We start from the raw sequence: 19025 nt of genomic DNA, 5'->3' as shown, positions 1-19025 counted from the left end.
CTTGCTCAGTGGGTTAAGGATCCAGCATTGCTGCGGCTGTGGTGTAGGCCGGCAGCTGCAGCTCCGGTTTGACCCCTAACCTGGGAACCTCTGGAGCTGCAGGTGTGGCCTTAAAAAGCAAAAAATAAAAAATAAGTAAATAGGAGAAAGGAGAAACAAACAAATACCTGTGTGGGCCTGCAGCGCTGTGTCTGTGCGGGTGCCTGGTGCACGTGTCCGCAGCCCACCCTCCAGGGGCGCTTCTCTTGCCTCCCCCACGTGACCACACGCTCTAAGAGCAGTGCCTTGGTGGGGTGGCTCCCGGATGGCACCCTGGCCCCGCACGGTGGGCTGGTTGCCCTGTCTGGCCATGCTCCACGGGGGGGACCCTGGCTGCGCCTCTGTCCCTGTTTGCTCAGTGGGTCTCTGGGCCCAGGGCACCTCCGTCTGCAGAGGTCCTTCCTGCTGGGGCCCCTGAGGCTACGTGCCATCAGGCTTCCAGGGTCGTGTTGCTGCCACCTTTTCACTTCCTCGCCTGGGGTGCTTTATGCTTCTGCCGCCTCCGGGGCTCCGGGAGGAAGTGCCGGCGTGGCCCGCAGCGTCTCCAGTCAGGCCTCGAGAATCCGCCGGGGCAGAGGTGCACATGGGACCCCGCCTCGGGCAGCCAGGCGGGCCCATCTCACGTGTCCCTGGGCGGGGGGTGTGAGCATAGGCGGGGGTTTGGGGAATGGGTAACTCCTAGCTCGTCTGCAGCCTGTTCAAACCCGGACCTGATCTCTGGATAAGAAAGCGCTCCTGTGCCTGCCATCCTGCCCCGCGCCTCTGGAGCTGGGCCCTCCCCCGCGCCAGCCGGAGCCCTGCTCAGCTCGGACCCGGCCCACTGGCCACCTGCCATGTTCTCCCGAGGGTGCCCTGAGCCTCCCTTGTCACCTGTGAGTGCGGGCTCTCCCCTCGGCCTCTACCGCTGTTGGCTGCGGGGGGAGGGGAAGGCACCGTGCTCACCCTGGCAGGTCACTCCCGGGCCACCATGAGCTGGTCAGGTGCTGTGGCCCCAACTGCCATGGCCCCCCCACTTCAGCAGCCAAGGTCGCTCCTGGCCACGTGTGGCAGTGGGCAGGCTGCTTCCATGGGGGCTCCCTCGGGCCCTGTAGCCACGTCCATGCCCCCTTTTGAAGATGCTGCCTGGAAGGCCGTGGCTGGGAGGGGAGGGCAGGGCTTCCTCGGACGGGCAAGCCCGAGAGCCCAGCACCCGGGCTGGTGTGCAGACACGTGCATGCGTGGAGGGCACGTCTCAGGCTGGGCTTCACACGTCAGCGGGCAGCACAGTGGCAGGACCTGTTACGGATACAGATTCCCGGCCCTGCACACAACAGGTGCTGGGTACATAATTGGGAAGGTCAGAATGTTTGGCTTCGCGTTCTAGTCCCTTGTTTTCCAAGTGAGACAGTGATCCTGGATGGGGCTTTGAGGCCAGTGGGGCCGCAGCACTGGGAGAGCAAGTGCCACCCGTCTCCACGAGGCCACGGGAGCCGGGTGTGCGACATGAGCGTGGGCTCTGCCAGGAAGGGGTCTCCGTGCCTGATGCCTCTGCGGGGCTTCTCTCGTGGGACGGGGGCTCGCAGCCCGGCCTGATGGGAGCAGGCCCTCTCTCTGGCCATTTCTCCGTCTCGCCTCTTCCACTTGTGTCCCCGCCTTGCCAGTAGCCAGACACACGTTGCTTCCTGTGTGGGTAGCAGCGCCCTCCCGCTGGGGCTGAGCTGGACGAGAACTGGGGGTTCCGGGGTGGTCCGCCCATCCTGCAGTCGGTCTCCAGCTGAAGAGCCAGCGCTTCAGGTCAAAGCAGCGCCAGGGTGTCAGGTGGAGGCCGAGTGGGGAGGCAGGTGACCGCGTCACAGCGGCCTTCCTCCTCCCATCTCGCAGCCTGCCTTCGTCGTCCCTGCTCCGCGAGGCACAGCCAGCCGGCTCCAAGGGCCGCGTGAGGTGTGAGGACCCAGAGACCCGGCCGTGTCGGCAGTGTGACTGCAGAGTGAACGCTGTGAGCCGCTGTGGGTGTCCCTGAGTCCTGTGGGCAGCGCGTCAGCGGTCCACGCTCACAACCTGGCCTCACGACTTTCCATGAATCGTCTCACGGGCCCGCCGCATGGTGACATTGTGGGGACCGTTTCTGATGAACAGGAGGCAGCGGGGCTTTCGATGCGTTATAGGCAGACAAAAGGGGGAGATGAACCCACAGAAACGCAGGGGCCACTGGCTCCCAGGAGTTCTGAGGACCCCACGTTCTAGAGAGCGTTAGGACTCTGTTGCACGGGTGCTCGTATGCACGAGGTCTGGCAGCCCTTCTGGAGTCTGGAGGCAGCACGTGCTGCATTGGAGCGCGTTCCGCACCCCCCTCCAAAGCCCTCTGTGAGACCAAGGCGAGAGCCCCTCCTGGGCTGCAGGGCAGGCCCCTCTGCTGCCTGGCCATGCAGCCACTCCGGGCCCGCTGATGCTGAGTGTCCCTGCAGAGGGATGCTCGGGGACTGCGGGGGAGCACGGGGGAGGGGCACGGGGGCAGCCCGGCCCAGGGCTCTGGAACCACAGGCAAGGTCCGCCCTTCCTCGCAGGCAACTTCTCCTTTTGCATAAACACCTGTGCAGGCGCTGTGAGCCTTGAGGGGTTGAGCCCAGAGCAGTGGTGCCACCTGCCAGACTCACCTGGCTGGTGAGGACGGAGACAGGGGCAGCTGAACAGATCCTGGGTCAGCCTGGGCAGCAGGCAGGACAGCCCTGGCCCATCTGCGAGCCCCCGCCGTGGTTGGGGCTGGGCTGGGAGGACGTGCTTTCTTCCCGTGTCCCAGCTTTCTGTCTGGAGCATCAGACACACACTGAGTTGAGCCAGAGAAAATGGCCTTTGGGGAAACGAAGAAGTTGGAGCAAGCGCCTCCGGAGAGGAAGGCAGGACCCGACCGCCGCAGGCTGCGCACACCCAGTCCAGTGGCAGGGCTGCGCGGCCATTGGCCAGCACGTGGGGCAGGGGCTCCTCCACTCCCCAGGCCTCCAGGCGGGAAGGTGCTGCTTTCAGAAGCCTCTCCTACAGTCTCCTAGGACGGAGCCCCCACCTCGTCTCCGTGGCCTGGGGTACGCGTGGGGGGCCCCGTGGGGCTGGGCTGAGCCTGCGGCTGCCTGGAGCTCATCCCAGGACAGCCCTGGGGAAGGCGGAGGGCCCAGGTGGGCCTGGCTCAGGCTGGGGAGTCCTGAAGTGGTTGGTTTCCCGGTATTTAAAATAATCGCTTTGCTCTTCACCCAGAAGGGCAATCGCTAAAAAAGGACCTCCAGCAGCCTCGCCAGCAGCCTCAAAGCGCATAATTAGAGTTGGCTTGGGCTTGCGAGAGCCGCATGGCCCCTGTGGCGGCGTGAAAAGAGCAGGGGCCTCTCTGACACCCCACATGGCCTCCTGCGGCCCCACTGCCCTTCAGGCTGTCAGGCCAGGGTGGGCAGCCTGGTTCCAGGGATCCTCTGACTCAGACAGGAGATCAGAGAGGAGGGGAGCCTGCCCACACAGGGCCGGCGTGGTCAATGTGCCCAGCCCCGCCGGAGAGGCCAGACTGCCTGCGAAGCAGCTCTCCAGCTGCTGGGGGCCCTGGACGAGGCCCGGAGGGCAAGGGCACGGGCCTCCCACCCCAGTGCGGAGCAGGGACCTGGCTGGATGACGCCGGAGCAGCAGGGACGTGCTGGGGACTCACTCCTCCTCACACCGGCCTCACAGCTGGACCACAGGATGCGGATAGGTGGCCAGAGAACAGCGACAGGACGCTGGCTGGCGTGCTGCATGGGGAGCTGCCGGCCTCCAGGGTGTCCCTGTGCCCCCCTGGGGCGGGGAGAGTGCAGGCTCACTGTCGCGGGTGCGTCTGTGGGCAGCACAGCCTCCCAGGCCACTTAGGGTGGGTGGCCGCAGCTCCAGCACCAAACTGGGCCCCTCCAAAGCCTTGGTTTCCATGCTCCTAGAAAGGGGGGCTGAGGCAGGAGTCCCACCCACTCTCGGTTCTGTGGGGCAGGCTCCTCCTCGGGGCGGGGGGCAAACCATATCCCCCCCTGCCCTCGAAGCGAGTCTTCCCAGGTCCTCATGGAAGGTTCTGGAAGCTGCTACGGTCCTCCTGGCCTACGTCACGTCCCTTCCGGTCCACAAGGGATGGTCCACACACGTCCTCTTACCCCCGACACGGACCTGGACCCAGACCTGCCCTTCTCGCACCCACGGCCCCACTCAGCATCTCCCCCCGCCCGACCTGCTCCCCTTGGCAGCTGTGTCTCCCGCTCTGACCGTGGCGGGGTCTGGGCAGCGGCCTGCGGGGCCTTTGGTGTCCTGGCCCCTCACTCGCTGAGCCTCCACGCGCCCTGCCCCGGCACGTGAGGTCACTTCTTCCTGAGGTGGCACTGCCCTGCCTGCCGTGACCTATGACCCCCGAATTATCAGAGGGGTGGGACCTGCCCCAGCAGCTTTGACACCGAGCTCCGCGCCTGGCCGTCCGGTTCCCCGTCCCTGCTGCCACTGGTCACGCTGGGAGAACTGGCCTGTGTCCCCCGAGACCCTTGGGATCAGCCTGGCCCACTGCAGGGGGAAGGGGACAACTCTCAGAAGCCCGGCCCGGCCCCTCCGAGGGGCGGGTTGAGGCCCGTGGCTGAAGCCCACGTGTACGTGTCCACACGCCAGCGCCTCCTGCCCGGCGTGAGGGCAGGTCCCTGGCGTGGAGGGCAGAGCCAGGTCATCCTCACAGCCGCCCCGCAGCCTCAGACCGGGCATCTCAGAGTCCAGCAATCTGAGCCCAGGCGGCCCCTGAGCCTGCAGGTCACCCGAGAAAAAAAATAAGCACCGGCCTGATGGGAAAGAGAGACGGGCAGCTGACATGGAAAACTGCAGGCTCCTTAAAAAGTGAACCAGAACGATCCTGTGCCCTGCAGCTCCCTCTAGGTGTGCACCCCCGAGAAGGGACAGCCGGGGCTGGCATGGGCGCATGTGTACACCTGCGCCCGCGGCCTCACTGTTCAGCAGCCAGGGGTGGGGGCGGCCCTGGCGCCCGTCAGCAGATGGGTGAGGGACGCAGAGACAAGCTGTGACCCGTCCACACGGCGGGACGTCATCCACCCAGAAGAAGGGCTGCGGCAGGGACACACCAGAGCCCAGAGGAGGTCTGCCCGACACAGAGGGCCTCGCCTGTGAAACGTCCCAACAGATCCAGAGACAGAGCAGGTGAGTGGCTGCCAGGGGCTGGGGGCGGGGGAGACGGGGAGTGGCCGCGGCTCCGAGAGTCTTCTGGGGGTGACGAGAACGTTCCAGAGCCACACGGAGGTGGTGGCTGTACAACGGCATGGATGTACTAAGCTCAGGGAATTGCTCACTTTAAAATGGCTTGGCTTTTGTTTTTGCTTTTTTTGGGCTGCCCTGCAGCCTGTGGAGGTTCCCAGGCGAGGGCTTGAATCAGAGCTGTAGCTGCTGACCTACGCCACAGCCACAGCAACCCCAGGATCTGAGCCGCATCTTCGACCTACACCACCGTTCAGGGCAACGCCAGATCCTTAACCCACTAAGCGAGGCCTGGGATGCGTCCTCGTGGATACTAGTCCGGTTTGTCACCACTGAGCCACAATGGGAGCTCCTGAAATGGTCAGTTTTATGGTAAGTGGCTTTCACCGCCGTTGAACAGGAGGCGAGCATTTAGGCAGACACCCTTCCCCGTCCCTGGGCTTGAGGACGGGGGCAAGCTGGTGTCTTTCAAGATGCTCGTTCTTGGGGAGGACGTGGGAGGGAGACGTGGCAGGCCCAATCAAGACCTGGGCCCAGAAGCCCCCACGGGAAGCAGCGGGCCCACGGCTGGTGGTCGTCATGGCTGCCGTCTGCTCACAGAGCATCGGTGCGAATTGGTGCTTTTCGTGCCCGCGCAGCAGGGACCTCTCTGCTCTGGAGGGAGGGCCTGGGGACACTTCCCTGAGCCGGCTCCATCGGTGACGCCCAGGAAGCCAGAACCCACGGTGCGAGGATTCCGGGGTGGCAGGGCCCGAGCCCACAGGCTGGACGCTGGGGTTCAGGGCGAGGGTGAGTCCGCTCGGGCTGCTGTCACACAGCGCCACAGGCGGCTTAAAGACAGGACTGACTGTCCCCAGTCTCGGAGGCTGGAGTCCCAAGAGCCCGGAGCGGGCAGGGCTGGTCCCTCCCGAGGCCTCTCTCCTGGGCGTGTGGATGGCCGTCTGCCCCCCGTGTCCTCGCAGGGCTGTCCCTCTGTGCGTGTCTGTGAACTGACCTCCTCTTTCTCTGAGGACCCCGGTCCTGGGGGATCAGGGCCCCGCCCCGGTGACCTCGCTTTACCCTTTAAAGACCCTCCTCCTCCAATTCTGAGGTGCTGGGGGGCAGGAAGCCGCTACCTTTGGAGGGCGCAGCTCAGCCCCTAGGACCCAGCTCTGTCCTGCTCTCACAAGGTCTCTGGGAAGCCGCTGGCTTGGGCACCGTTTCGTGTGCCGACGCGCACTTGGAGCCGCCCCCACATCCTGCCCGGAGCGGCGGAATGACCCAGCACCTGGGCAGGTGCTTCCCTGGGAAGCAGAGAGCAGATGCCAGGCCTGTGTGCACACACAGCCAGCTCATCTGCCCCGGCCGGTCCCTCATCAAAGGGAACCTGAAGAGGCCTCTCTGAGGCCCCTGCCAGCCTCGCTCCCCTGGTGCTGAGATAGGCTCTTCACACGGGGGAGACAAGAAAAGGAAAGAAGCCGCAGCTACCTCGAGCAAGTGCTCGGAGTTCTGCACCTGCTTCTGGGGCTTAGGAAGAAAGTGCTTTCAACATCCCCAGATCCGGTCGCCTCCATCAGGTGGTAGAAGGGGGCGTCCTTGGCACCCAGATCGGGCAGCGGCTGGCCACGCGTCACAGCCCCTACCACCGACGCCTGTCTCTCCTGCCACCAGAGCCAGGCCTCAATCGCTGGGGGGATGGGGGCCGGGGGCACTTCATTTCCCCTCCTGGTGTGTGGCCATGGGTGGCCGGCCAGGAGCCAGAGTGGCCAGGAGAGCAGACCCCGGGAGGAGCTGCCTGGGGAGACACTGGCGGTCTCCTGTGGTCCAGAGGCCCCGTCAGCTCTGCTCTGTCCCCACCGTCCCTGCCACACACCACAGCCCCAGGACCCTCTGCAGCAGCCACCCAGGCGCCTCCCTGCTCCCCAACAACCTGCTCCCCACAAGCCTTTTTTTTTTTTAAATATGCGGAGGTTAAAAAAACTGAGGTAAAACCCACATACTATAAAATTCACTGTTTTGAAATTAGTGGCATTTAGCACATCTCACTGCTGTGCAACCAGCCCTGCAGCTGGTTCCGGAGTATCTTCACTGCCCCAGAAGGAAACCCTCTGCCAGCTGCCACTCCCGCTCCCCGCCACCAGCCCCGGCAGCCACTCATCTGCTTTCTGTGTCTATGGGTTTGCTGATTCTGGGACGTCGCAGACCAGTGAAATCAGAGGAACTGTGCCGTCTGTGTCTGCCTCTTTCAGCAGCATGCCGTTTCATGGGTCAACACTTCGTCCTCCTTACGGGTGGATAATATGCCACTGCCTGGGCTCCCACGAGCTCTCCTGGAGCCCCAGTGCGGGGCTGGTCGGCCCGCCTGGACTCTTGCCTGGCTCCCTCTGAGAAGGAGAATGAGGGCCCGCATTTGCTGGGTGCTCTATGCGGGGGGTGGGGGGTGGTGTACAGGGGTGCCCTACAGGGGGCTGGAGCCACCGAGTCCTGCTGGCCCTGGGAGGCAGATCCTGTCGCCACCTGAGCAGGGGGCCCTCGGTGCTCACACCCTCCCTACCCACCCGCGCTGGATGGGGTGGGCCGACACTGCAGGGGAGACGGCTTCACAGCCCCAAGGGCAGCGACCCAGTGATGGTTTCAGCCAGAGGAAGGTCCTACTAGGCTTCCTTCCTCCCATGCATCCATCCATCCATCTGTCCACCCACCCGTCGGTCCGTTCGTCCATCCATCCATCCATGGCCCAGCTGACGTCTGTTAGGTCAGGGCACTGTGTCAGACACTGTAAATGGGTAACGGGTGAGGGTGGCCAACCGGGGGGCCCAGGCAGCGTGGCAGCAGCGGGGACCCCCCTGCAGGGCTGTGGGAGGTCCCTGAATCCTGTGGGCAGATCCGGGAGGGCAGCCCAGGGCCACCTGTGGGCAGGAGCAGGGCCCTGGCACACGGGGGCTTGAAAGCCTGAGAAGAGCAGGGCCCTCGAGTCTCGAAACCCCGCGAGGGGACATGGGCTGTGGCGGCGACAGAGGGGGGTGGGCTGGGATGAGGCCCACGGGGCTGAGCTGTGACTCTGAGCTGTGACTCCCTGAGCTGTGACTCTGCGGACACACTCCCCCAGGCTACCCGACATCGCCACGCCTGCCTGCCCCGGGGCTGGTTGCCCGGGCTGAAGGTCACCCATGCCTGCTGGAGGACATCAGCCCGGGGGACCTCCAGGCCCCTCGCCGGTGCCTGCGTGGCCGGAAGCCGGGGGGCTGGGCCAGCTGTAGATGGCCGGGCGGGGCTGGGCCCGTCATGCCTCTTCTCTTTTTGTTAAAGTTCAAGTCTGTTGGACTCTGCTGAGCATGAGGCTTGGTCTAAAATAAAACCCGAGCTGCGTCAGTGTGTGGGCTGGCTCTGCAGGCTGGAGGCCGGCTCTGCGGCGGCAGGGGGCTGTGGGCGCCGCGCGGCTGTGCAGCCCTGCGGCTGTCGCCCCCCAGGCCAGCCGAGCTGTCCCCACCGCCCCCCCGAGACTCGAGGACACAGAAGCCGCCACCCACACGCCTGAGGTTCCGTCTGGTGGACACAAGGATGCAGTGACTGGGCCTGGTTCTCATACCCCCTTTCCCCATGAGCACCTGGGGGTCCAGCCTGCTGAGGGCCCTGCGTGGCTCCGGACACGGGCACCCCGACTGGGCTCTGACCTCGTGTGCCAGGAAGCCAGGGGGCAGAGTGAGGCGGAGGATGCTCCTCCCACACGGAGACCCACACCGCTTTTCCTGAGCGCCTTTGGGGGCTGGCATCCGCCCCAGCGAAGGCGCAAACCAGATGGGGCTGGGGAGGCTGGGGCAGGGGGCTGGGGCGTGCTCTGCCCATCCTCCCACCTCCCCGGCCGGGGGGGCAGTGGGTGGCTCTCAAGCACTGGGTTCTAGGGCATGGAGTTGGGAATGTCCGGCCCCAGGAGTGTGGCGGGGCGGGCACCGCCGGGTGCTCAGTGGATGGCCATATCCCCGTGCTCCCATCTTGCTGTAAAATCCTAATGTTTGGGGCAGTGACGCTCCCAGATGTAAAGTGAATAATTTCCCGGCCTCCCTTGAACCCGTGTGGCACAATCCTGGCCAATGAGATGCAGGTGAAAATCTGCCGGGAATTCTAGGAAAGTGTGGCTTTTCTGATATAGCTGCCGACCTGTCATTTCCTTTGGCCTTCTTGACTGGAATGCGGATGCTAAGGCTGGATCCTCAGCAGCCATCTTGTGACAGCGAGTTGACAGCTGAGATGATCCTTGAACTGTTGAACTAATGCCTGTGACTATTTACCTCTCAATTTAAAAATCAAATAACCTTCAGTGTGTCTTAAAGCTGCTGTTTACTTCGGGTAGCTTATCTTTTCTTCTTCTTCTTCTTTTTTTTTTTTTTGCTTTGTTGGGCCTCACCCATGGCATATGGAGTTTCTCAGGCTAGAGGTTGAACTGGAGCTGTAGCTGCCGGCCTACACCACAGCCACAGCAACGCGGGATCCGAGCCATGTCTGTGCCTACACCACAGCTCATGGCAATGATGCTGGATCCTTAACCCACTGAGCGAGGCCAGGGATCGAACCCACAACCTCATGGTTCCGAGTCGGATTTGTTTCTGCTGGGCCACAACGGGAACTCCTACTTCCGTCATCTTTAGAATGGGAGTCAGTTCCTACCTGGGAAACTCGGTAAGGACTGTCCAGCTCAGAGGTTCCGCTCTCTGTGCCCTGGGTCCCACTCTCCTAAGACATTATACCCGTAGCCCCAGGGAGGAGCCAGAACCCCAGCTCTTCATCCAGGCCAGTCTGTCTGCATCCTTCTCCCACTTTGACCATTCGGAAAACCGAGCAACGGCCACGTGTGGCCATCCCCTTCTGTGCAGCCCCCCGGACGCGGTGGGCACCGCTGGGCCCAGCATGTCCCACTGGACATGTGTGCTGAGTGAGTGCCCAGGAGGGACCAGCTTGCAGCTCAGTACAGACGTGTGCCCACGTGTGCCACAGTGTCTAACACAGGCCTGACCCAAGAGACATCAGCTGGACACAGAGGGTCAGGGGGCGGCCTGGCAGAAGAGTGGGCGCTAGAGAGGTGAGCTTGCTGGGGAGGCTTGGGGCCAGGAGCCCGGGGCCCTGTGCTGGGGAGGTTTCTAGCACAGACAGGGTGACAGAGGAGAGGACGGGAGGGGCCCTGGGAGGAAGGGGCTGTGAGGAGGAGGGCAGTGGACCAGGGAGGGGAGACGCAGCCCCGGGCCTCTCTCCAGTCCAGACCCCGCCCTGCCTGGCCCCTGAGCGCCCTCCTCCAGAGCCCCTTGCAGGGGTCTCCCCAGCAACACCCAGAATTTAGGCCTGTCTGTGCCCTGCCTTGGGAGCCTGTGGGCGCGACCTCACTTGGAAACAGTCTTTGCAGGTGTAATGAAGACAAGGGTTTCAAGATGAGATGGCCCTGGGTCTCGGTGGACCCTACGCCTAACCTCCGATGGCTTAGAGATGGAAGCAGAGGCGGGTCCGATGGCTTAGAGATGGAAGCAGAGGCGGGTCCGATGGCTTAGAGATGGACGCAGAGACGGGTCCGATGGCTTAGAGATGGAAGCAGAGACGGGGGTTGGGGAGGCCATGGGGAGGTGGAGGCGGGGCTGGGGGACACGACCCCAAGCCCAGGCTGCCTGGAGCCCCAGGAGCTGGAAGAGGCAGGAAGGACCCTCCCCTGGAGCCTCTAGAAGGAGGCCAGGGAAACTGGTTTGGGACTTGCGGCCTCCAGGGCCAGGGGAGGGCAAACCGCTGTTGATTTAAGCGGCCTGGCTTGTGGTCGTTTGCTGTGGCGGGTCCGGGACACGCACAACTGAACAAAGTGAAGAAACAGGCACGTGGCTGGGCCCCTCCAGCTCGGGGGACACAAGGGGAGGCTCCCTGGGCAGCGGGGAGGGGCAGGGCCTGGATCCCAGCCCCACGTGACTCAGGTCAGTCACCTGCTCCGCCTGGCAGTGAAGGCTCCATGGGGTCCCGCGCCCACGCAGCCACCCACGGCCAGGAGAGGGACAGCACGCAGGTGTGTGCCCAGGGTCACCCTTGCTCCTGGGGACCTGGAGGCCCCACCTGTGGACGTGGCTGGCAGGCCCCAGGGAGCCTCTGGGGATGTGTGTCTCCTGTCCCTTCCAAGGATGCCCAGCTGTGAGCCGAGGTGTCGGGAGCCGCGGCTGCAGAGTCTGTCCCGAGGGGCTGGGCCCGGGACACCCAGCGGAGCAGAGCCGCCCACCTGCTAAGGAGTGGCCCCCCTACTGTCCCATAAGACAGGGCCCCGGTCAGTGCTGAGCCAGGATAGGAGGGACCTGGGTGGCACTTCCTAAGCAGGAAACAAGCAGGGGCGCAGGAAGCCAGGTCACTTCTGTTCCGGCGATGGGGGCCCACGGGAATGAGACCCCACAGCCCCCGTCAGGACAGCCTCCTGGCACAGCCGGCCTCCAGCTGGAGCAGAGACTGTGGATCTGAGTATGGGGGCCACCCTGGGGGCTGCTCAGGGGTCCTCGCCCCACGGAGGACCGCTCTTCCGCTGCCAGGAAATTCCCAGGCCGCCTGCCGGCGTCATGAAGGCCGATGCACAGGCCTGGCTGGCGGGACGGCCCTGGGTCACCCTCGGAGCCTGCGGCTCAGTTCTCACAGGACAGGCAGGATGCCGAATGGGAAAGGCTGCGAGGCCAAGCCCACGGGCAGGGGGACAAGGCCGCACAGGGCCCAGTCAGGGTCACGGGCATGGCCGGCTCGGCCCCCACTGGAGGGCCTTCCGTCTGCCGTTCCTGGTGGCTTCGGGGCCCAGTTGACAGTCTAGGGCAGTGGTTTTCAACTAGTGCCATTTGTGACTTCTGGAGACATTTTTGCATTTTTAAAAATGGAAGTATAATTGATTTACCGTATTGTGCCAATTTCTGCTGCACAGCGGTGACTCAGTCATCCATATACATACATACATTCTTTTTTAAAAATACTCTTTTCCATCCTGGCCTATCCCAGGAGCCAGGCTATGGCTCCCTGTGCTGTGCAGCAGGACTGCACTGCTTGCCCATTCTAAATGCGAGAGTTTGCATCTGCCAACCCCAAACTCGCAGCTGGAGACACTCTGGTGGTTACAACCGAGGGGCGCTGCTGGCATCTGTGGCTGTAAGACATGCCACATGCACAGGACAGCTCCAGCAGAGGCATCTAAGCCCGCAAGTCCCGGTGCGAGGCCGGCCTGGCCTGGGGGCCGTGGGCGGCTGTACTGTGGCCCTCGAGGTGGCAGGGGGAGCTTCCTCACTCACAGGCTCTTGCCCACTCTGGCGACAGTGGCCAGAGTGGGGCCCACCCAGGTCCTCTGTGCCAGGGCTGCCGAGGCCATGGCAGTGTCGTGGGCACTGCCACTGGTCCTCGGGGAGAGGCGGGTTATGCAGACACACAACGTACTGGGCTGGATGGTGGCCTCCGCAAAGGTGGTGGCCTTATCGGGGAGCAGGGTCTCCACGGCGGCGATGAAGGTAAAGATGAGGCCGTCCTGGGTCCTGGACTATGGGGGCGGGGCCCACATCCAGGGACGGACGTCTCGAAGGGATGGGGGGAGAGGGGACAGTGAGGACGGAGCCCCTGAGGCTGGAAGGGGTGGAGGGCCTCTGCCTGGAGCCTCGGAGGGAGCCCTGCCCACGCCTGCAGCTCAGGCGTCCCGCCTCCAGGACTGGCAGAGAAGGCATCTCTGTTGTTTGAAGCCACCCAGTTGGTGGCACTTTGTCATGGCTCTCAGCCTGCTCCGGGGGGCATGGGCCAGTGGGGTCCTGACCCTCCCTGCTCTGCCAGCGTCAGTGGAAACCCTCTCCAACGCCTCGGCCCTAACCAGCAGCTCGAGCACGATCCACCCCCACCGGCCAGGCCCAGGAAGACCTGCCCCCAGAAAACCAGTTCCTGTGGGAGCCATTCCCACGGTGGACTCTGTGATCACACAGCCTGAAGCCCATCCCGCCTCCAGTGAGAGCCCCCCTGCACCCCAGCCTCAGGGAGAGCAGGAGGAGACATGCCACCTGCTACAGACTGAATGTGCCCCCTGATCCTATGTTGAAGACCGAGCCCCCAGTGGGATGGGGTCTGGAGGTGCGGCCTGTGGGGTGATCGGGGTTACAGGGGCGTCCTGAGGGTGCGGCCCCGACCAGCAGGATTTGTGCCCTCACAGGACACAGCTTGCTGGCCTTCTCCTGCCAAGGGGCTCACAGAGATGAGGCTGCGCCGTCTGCAAGCCGGGAAGGCCCGGAGCAGGGCCCGAGCAGGAGGCGCCTCCCACCCTTGATCGGGGTGACAGCACCCCCTCCCCTTGCCTGGACCAGCAGGGGGCTGCTGGGCTCAGGACAGTCCTAGGACAGGAGCAGAGCCACCCCTGCAGTGAGTGGGGTGCCACCTGCCCCAGTGACCTGAATTACAAGCGTTTTAGGATCTCTGGGCCAGTAAATGAGGACACGGACCAAATACTATTTTTTTTTCAGGACCGCACCTGTGGCACGGGGAGGTTCCCAGGCTAGAGGTAGAATCAGAACTGCAGCGGCCGGCCTACACCACAGCCACAGCAACGCGGGTTCCGAGCCACATCTGTGACCTACACTGCAGCTCACAGCAACGCCAGATCCTTAACCCACTGAGCAAGGCCAGGGATTGAACCCGCATCCTCATGGATACCAGTCGGATTCGTTTTTGCTGAGCCACAACTGGAACTCCCTCAAATACTCATTTTTTATTCAACCTGAGGCTGAGGAAGGGGGACTTCAGCCCTGAGCATGTCTGGCGACAAAGGAGTGAATGGAACAGGGGCCACGCCCAGACCCCAGCTGGGTCCTGAGCCCGGGGCAGGGGGTAGGGGGAGCCCGGGACGTCCCTGCCTGGCACATGGTGAACTGTGACCATCTCCCCCGGCCCCTGCTCCTGCCCCCAGGCATTCGCTGCCTCTGCTCTTCTGCAGATGCACTTTGCTGGCCCCAGGGCCTTGGCCACTGTGGGCGGGGTCCCAGGCACAGACTCGGGGCACCAAGAGGCCCGGGAAGCCTGTGCCGCGGCCCCTCTCCTGTGGCCTCCCTGCCCCGAGGCCCATTGCAGAGCCGGGTCCTGACTGCTGAGCCGCAGTTTCTCCCATGTCCACCTCGCCAGGCCGCTGGGTGATGAGATGGGACCCACGCACGGAACCCTTAGCACCTGGTGCCCAGTAAGGGCTAGAGAAACAGCCATAATTCATAAATCCAGATAAAACTCTCACTGGAAAACATACATGCACCCCCGTGTTCATAGCAGCACTACAGACAACAGCCGAGAATGGAAGCAACCTTGGCATCCACTGACAGAGGAGTGGATGGAGAAGACTTGGTACGTATATGTGCGTGAGGGTGTGAGTGTGTGTGTGTGTATACACACAGAGGAATACTACTCAGCCATGAAAAAGAATGGAACAATGCCATTTGCAGAATCATGGATGGACCTAGAGATGATGAGTCTAAGTGAAGTAAGTCAGAAAGAGAAATACATCACTTATATGTAGAATCTAAAATAACTGTTGGAGGCTTGCCAGACATGCATGTACACAGGCCTTAGTGAATCAAAGAAACCAGATGGCGCTTGAAGAATGACGCTAATCTAGGCTTGAAAGATATACACGACTTTCCCAGACCCCTGGGGGAAAGGGGGCGAGATGGGAAATGCACAGCGGACGAGGGGCTGCTTGAAAGCCAGTGGCCAAACACCCCAGATGCCGTCGATGGGAAGCCATTCCATTGACATTCTTGTTCTCAGGACCAGAACCCTCAGGGAGCTGGAGGAGGACGGAAGAGCCTTCAGCGGAAACAATGTCATCTTCCTCTGGGGGGTTAATCATTTACAGCTTCTATGAATACAAAGGGTCTGTGCCTGGCATATCTGTAGCCTTGCTCAGTGCCAGTGGAGATGCCAGGTGGGATCCTGTAGGTACCAGGAAGGAGAAAATAGCAAATAAAAACCATGCCTTGGCTCCGAGGGCGGCTACTGCCCTGATCCCCACTCTATTTCTTTGTCTCTTCGTTCTTAAATCGGCGGCACCGCTGACTTTGGGACCTGGGTTGACGAGCGGGTCTCGTCAAATAATGACACAAATGACTTTAACTATGAAACAGAAACAGACGCAGACAGAGGACAGACTTGTGGTTGCCCAGGGGGGTGGGACAGGGAGGGAATGTCTGGGAGTTTGGGGTTAGCAGATGCCAACTCTTCTCTACAGGGTGGATAAGCGACGGGGGCCTACTGTAGCGCCCGGGGAACTGTACCGAATGTCCCAAGATAAAGCACAATGGAAAAGCCAAAAGACACGTGTGAGTGAGCGATACTGTAAACAGCTGTAGCTCAATAAAATTAAAACAGAAGAAACAGCCATCATTGTTCTTGTGTGTGTGCTTCTGACGCCAAATACACCCATCACCCCAACCCCAGTTTTCCGACTTGCCCTGCCAGCTCCCAGACACTAACCTCAACACTGAGCCAGTGCAGACCCCACGGGGAAGGGCCTGGTCCCCCAGGCGCCCCCTCCCCTCCCCTCCCCCTTCTGACATGGACGGTTGCCCGGCAGGCTGGCACCGGGTTCGCTGGAACGGTTCGGAGGACTCAGGAAACGCCCTGCTTACGATGGCCTGTGTGTTATAAAGGACGCGACTCGGGAGCAGCAGAGGCACGAGAGGCTCAGGACAAAGCACGGGGCCGACCGACCTCCCAGGCCTGCTGGGCCCACCCTCCCAGAGCCCCCAAGGCCCCCGGGGGGGCTTCTGTTTCTCAGGGCATTTCATTACATAGGGGTGACTGAAGAAGTCACCGGCTGATGGGGATGGACCCCAGCCCCCAGCCCCGCCCTCCCCAGAGCAGGGGCTTTCTGGTGAGCAGCCCCCCAGCCAGAGTCAGCTCATTAGCGGGCAGAAGACAGTGAGTCCCAAGAACGTCAGGAGCTCTGGGCAGGGAACTAAGGACAGAGACCAAATTTATTTTTTATTATGTCACAGCTGTCACCTGCCCAGACACCTGGCCTCGTCCCGCTGTCTGTCCTTTCGAAGAGCCCCCTTGGCCCCCAGTGCCCCTGCCTTTGGGTTCTCGGCCTCTCCCGACCCTGTCCGAGCCCCTCCCTGGTCCGGACAAGTCCGTGCAAAGCATACGCTTCTCCTGCTCGCCCAAGGTCTCTCTGGCTGTGGAACCTTTTGGGCAGGTCCTGTGCCACCCGGGCCTGACTGTTCTTCCTCAGCCTCGAGGAGGGAACGGACCCACTTGGAAAGGCAAGACCTCCCTCGACCGCAGCTGGCACTCCCCACTGAAAGACGGCGCTTGTTAGAGGTGACTGCCCCCTGGTGCCAGTGACCTTTGCTGAAATGGGCAATCGAGAGAAAAGCAGAATTTCAAAGTGCTCATGGAGCCCCTGGAAGCCCCTGCCTGAGCTCCATGGCACCAGAAGTCCAGGCTGGGGAGCTCCTAGAACGGCTCACGCCTGCCCTCCCCTGCTGGCCTCGGCCCCACAGGTCACAGCGGGGCTGGCGGGAGCATCGTCAGGCTCGGCCCTAGGCACCAGCACCTGTGACCCACGTGGACGGTCCCTGGCAGACGTGCCGGGAGCCCCGTCCTCTCTCACCGCTCTGCCTTCAGCGGGAGGCAGGTGGGGCTGCCCAGTGTCCCTGTGGGGCTCTGGACGTGGCCGCTGGGAGGGGCCTGCGGGTCACAGCGGGTGAAAGGTGTGTCCCCCGGTCTGTCCCCCAGGAACCTGTGAAGGTGAGCTTAGCTGGTGGTGTGAACTGGAAACGGGCACCTGCCACCTGCCTCTACCCGCGCTGCATGCCGAGCCGCTGCAGCTGCCGACCGTCAGCACCCCCAGCAAGGAGCTCAGGGTGGAGACCCGGAGGGAGGGCTCTGAGCTGTGGGAAAACTGGCAGAACGGGTCCTCGGACAGACAGTGTCAGGAGAAGGTTTTATGAGCCCAATGCTGGCATCGCCTCGATTCTAGAAAAGCACTGAAATCCTTCATGGTGCCGCCTGCCCCTCAAGACAAGCAGGGGCCTTCCCGAGACGAGCAGGGACCTTCTGCAAGACGGGTGCTTGGATGCCTGGACCCCCCCCCCCCCCAAATCTAACGCACACCGACTTTTAAGAGCTGCTCCTCAGAGCTTTCTGAAGTGCTGCCTCCTGGGCTACGGTCCTCGCTCGGCCTCGAGTAAAAGGGAACGCACAACACTCCAGCTGTGCTTTGTTTTTTTTTTTTTTTTTTCTTTTTGCTATTTCTTGGGCCACTCCCGCGGCACATGGGGTTCCCAGGCTAGGGGTCCAATCGGAGCTGTAGCCACCGGCCTACGCCAGAGCCACAGCAACGCAGGATCCGAGCCGTGTCTGCAACCTACACCACAGCTCACGGCAACGCCGGATCTTTAACCCACTGAGCAAGGGCAGGGACCGAACCCGCAACCTCATGGTTCCTAGTCGGATTCGTTAACCACTGCGCCACGACGGGAGCTCCTGTGCTTTGTTTTTAAAGCCGACAGCAGCAGGGCCTTCGCAGACGCAGCTGCGTCAGGACGGGCCCCTGGGATGGGTCCTGATCTCATCCACGCCTGGCGTCCTGCGAAGAGGGGAACCTGGACGCGCACAGGGCGCGCGTCACGTGACCGAGGAGGCAGCAGCTGGGGTGACGCGACCACAGGCCCAGGGACACCAGGGCCCCAGCAGCTGGAAGAGGCGGGAGGGACGCCCGCCAAGCCTTTGGCCGAGAAGCCCGCGCTCCTCCCAGGGACTCCCTCACGCCTGCCCCCAGCGCGCTGTCTGGGCAGCTCTTCACGCGTTCATTGCTTCTTTGCCTGAAAGGTATAAAAACGCCCCGTTCCGGTCACTTTTTCGGGTCTTTATTCTCTCGTGAAGGCCCCCACGAATCTGCAAGGACTCCCTGAGATGTGCGTGCTTTTGCCTCCTGCTGCCCTGTCCCCGTCAGTTTATGTTCAGAGCCAACGGGGGAGGGGGGGCCCTGGCAGGTGGACCCCCCCCCCACAAATTTCACAGGGGGGAACCTTTTCTGCTTTATTCGGCTTCCAACTCACCAAGTCCATGAGCACACTCGTCCCCCTCGTGTGCACCTCTGAAAACCGGGGACCTGATGGCCCAGAAAGCTGCCCTGTCGACACAGGACCTGGCCACCCCCGCCCACGTGAGGTGCTGGACCCTGGGCCGTGAGGACGGTCCTTGCTGACATCGCCAGGCCAGTCCCCACGGTGGGGGAAGCCTGGGCCGTCGCCCCCTCTCAGGAGCCAGCGCGCTGCTGGGATGTGATGTGTCTGGGGTCACCGGCCAGGCTAAGGGGGTGGCCTGCATGGGGTCCCAGGGCTGTGTCCCCCCCCAGCACAGGGCTGCTTCCAGGAATTCCCTGGAAAACCGTGCCTTTGCAAGACTGTGACACCAATTTTCAAGATGGATTTCTGGGAGAGGGACGAGCACTGCCTTGATGTGAAAGCCGACTTTGAAACGCCTCACGGTTTTGTCCGCACGTTGCCATCTGAGTGGCTTGTCTTTGGAAATAAAAAGCCAGGAAAGAGAGAGACGTCCAAGGACGGTTCACGCCCACGCGGGTCAAGGACGACAGGGGGGAACGCAGAGCTGCAGAGTCTGCATCATTCTCACCGCATTTCGGCAGCGCGGCTCCCCGGTAGGTACAGGCTGGCAAGGATCCAGGAGCCCGGGTCCACCTCCCAGCAGATTCTGGCAGAAGAGCACAGCCCGCCCCTGCCCCCACCCCACGGCACCTGCAGGTCGCAATCCTC

General features: G+C 62.7%; 1 protein-coding gene across 19 annotated transcripts in view; it reads right to left on the bottom strand.

Moving 5' to 3' along the window:
• The window catches only part of SHANK2 (SH3 and multiple ankyrin repeat domains 2), a 513576-nt gene that overhangs the window by 37630 nt on the left and 456921 nt on the right, over positions 1-19025 (bottom strand). The window lies entirely within an intron of this gene.

Source organism: Sus scrofa, chromosome 2 (assembly GCF_054392235.1).
Source record: "Sus scrofa isolate SSC_HxYL_T2T_F1_AM1 chromosome 2, Sscrofa_HxYL_maternal_Yorkshire_Landrace_v2.0, whole genome shotgun sequence".
NCBI lineage: Eukaryota > Metazoa > Chordata > Mammalia > Artiodactyla > Suidae > Sus > Sus scrofa.
This window is presented reverse-complemented; position numbering and strand designations above follow the sequence as displayed.